The sequence below is a fragment of the Limulus polyphemus genome, unplaced genomic scaffold (assembly GCF_000517525.1).
Source record: "Limulus polyphemus unplaced genomic scaffold, Limulus_polyphemus-2.1.2 Scaffold2213, whole genome shotgun sequence".
In the NCBI taxonomy this organism is placed as follows: domain Eukaryota; kingdom Metazoa; phylum Arthropoda; class Merostomata; order Xiphosura; family Limulidae; genus Limulus; species Limulus polyphemus.
Genome location: NW_013667823.1, coordinates 146,735 through 149,229, shown reverse-complemented (window position 1 = coordinate 149,229; position 2,495 = coordinate 146,735). Strand labels below are relative to the sequence as shown.

Sequence of the window (2,495 nt, the reverse complement as noted above, 5' to 3'; positions counted from 1 at the left end):
ACAGAACATACAGGAGTGGGGTATCAACAGATCATACAGGAGTGTGGTATCAACAGATCTGTTACTTCAATATAACATACAGTAGTGGGGTATCAACAGATCTACTACTTCAACAGAACATACAGTAGTGGGGTATCAACAGATCTGTTACTTTAATAGTTGTGGGGCTTGACAGAAAGACCCACAATTTTGTTAAACAAAGTGAACATTTTATAAATGCTGTAATGCAAGTTGTATAAACATCTAGCAGTCCACCAAGACAGGAAAAATTACAAAATATTTATATAATCCAAAGTAAGTACAGCATCAGTTCTTTACTGGAATATTTCTTTACATTACATATAGTGAGAGCTTCTATTTAAAGATATACAAGATAACCTATAACATACACACCAACACATAGTTCTGATAATATAACAATGAATTTCTACACCATTAAACAAAAGGAAAACAACTACTTTCTCCGGGTAAACTGGAATTTATTTTTTTCTAACAGTTTGCCATTACGGCTTCTTCGGGGGCTCGCACAAAACACCAATAGGCGGGATAAGATACATTAGTTCCAATTGATACGGAGTAGACTGTTGTTTTTCTTCTTATCGTGATTCAAATTATAAATATTCTACAGTTAACACTATAAACCCAGAAAATGAGAAACATGAAAGAATCTTAAATTTTACTTTTTTTTTCCCCTCACTTTTCTACAATGATGTTATCAATATGATATTTCAAATTTTTCTAATCCTTTGGGCAAATTTTTTATTTTCAAAAAACATTAAACAAACTTTCATATGTTAAAAGTACAAACATTTTTTGGCACAAGGAAAGTTAAAACCTAGCTGACTAGTTTCGATAATCGTGGCTAGTGGTGATAACCGTGTAACCAAAACTAGTCGGCTGTAACTAATAGTAAAGGTTCTACCTTCCACTGTGCCACAAAAAAACATAAGTTTTTGTGTTTTTTACTCTTAATATGGTAGCATGATACACCTGAAAAAAAAATGTCATATCTTAAAGATACCATAAACTTAATTTTTCTGTTTTCAATTAGTATAAAGTTGCTCAAAATAGAAATTATCCCCCCCCCACTTATTTATTTGTATGCTGATAACTGTTCTAGAATAATCCAAATATGAATGATGAACTGGTTGTTACTTTTAAACAGACTGCTTCTAGCACAACATAATATCACTTTTTTATATTCTTTTTTTTTTTCGTAATGCACCGCGCAGTTGCAGTAAATCAACATTTAATCGCAAGTTAAATTGAAAAGTGATCGAATAAAATTACTTCGTTCTGAAATTTTGATGTTTTACTGCCATAAAGGTACCCAGAATGTGACTCAAATGTCTAATCAGCTTATAAAGGTTTAAATAAAGACAACCCAAGAAATTGATCTGTTGTTGTCTTAACGATAACAAAAAAATTCGTTAACTTGCCTAGCACAAAATATAATGATAAAGGAAAAAAACTTAGAGAAACATCAATTTTCTGACAATAACACAGATTCAGACACTTTAAACAGATATATATATATATATATGTGACCATTACCAGTTACAAAAACTAGAGGTACTCGATATAAATATTCACCAGTTAAATATACAAAAACGCACATCAAATTGTCAGTTTTAAGAACCACCACACAATAAATTACTCGACAACGAGTCGAACTACTAACATAACTTTAAAGTTTTGAAACTTGCACGGTTGGAAATACGATATTTTTAACACCATTAAATCACAGCATCTTGAAAGTGAAACAGAGCTAACCATGATCGTTAGTATGTTGCACTGACAAATACAAATCTTTTATCAATGTTGATAAACAAAATTAGTCCTTACTTAAACTGGACACAAACCTGTTGCACCATTACTTAAAAGTAATTTATTTTTACTTGACAATATATATCCTAAAAAAGAAAAAAAACAAGATGATTTGAACCTAAATAAGATTGAACGTTTTTTGATAATATTTTCACTCATAGTTACTGACTTTTTAATGTATCATCACAATGATAAAAGAGCAAAAAAAAATAAAAATTACCGCCATTAACCCTTGAATAGTCCATCATAGAGAAGTGTTCTACCTTAGCCCTTGTTTAAAACTGACCTAATGAAACCATCCTCACTATCATTTTACATCTGAAACAAACTGCAGGTTTTTAAAAATAGAAAATGTTCTTATTAGCAAATATGTATAGACTAATTATCTGTATCTCTTACATTTGCAATTAATCAGATACCAATGTACAAGTTATTCTACCAATAAGTGAACCCACAATGTTATGTCAAGCTTGATATCCTACCAGTAAGTGAACCCACAATGTTATGTCAAGCTTGATATCCTACCAGTAAGTGAACCTACAATATTATATCAAGCTTGATATCCTACCAGTAAGTGAACCTACAATATTATGTCAAGCTTGATATCCTACCAGTAAGTGAACCCACAATGTTATGTCAAGCTTGATATCCTACCAGTAAGTGAACCT

At 31.1% G+C, this 2,495-nt stretch overlaps 1 long non-coding RNA gene across 1 annotated transcript in view; it reads right to left on the bottom strand.

Moving 5' to 3' along the window:
- Positions 1-264: 264 nt before the first annotated feature.
- The window catches only part of LOC106466297, a 3,076-nt gene continuing 845 nt past the window's right edge, over positions 265-2,495 (bottom strand). The window contains exon 2 of the long non-coding RNA XR_002612164.1: positions 265-2,493. This is a non-coding gene — a long non-coding RNA (uncharacterized LOC106466297). The remainder of the gene's footprint in view (positions 2,494-2,495) is intronic.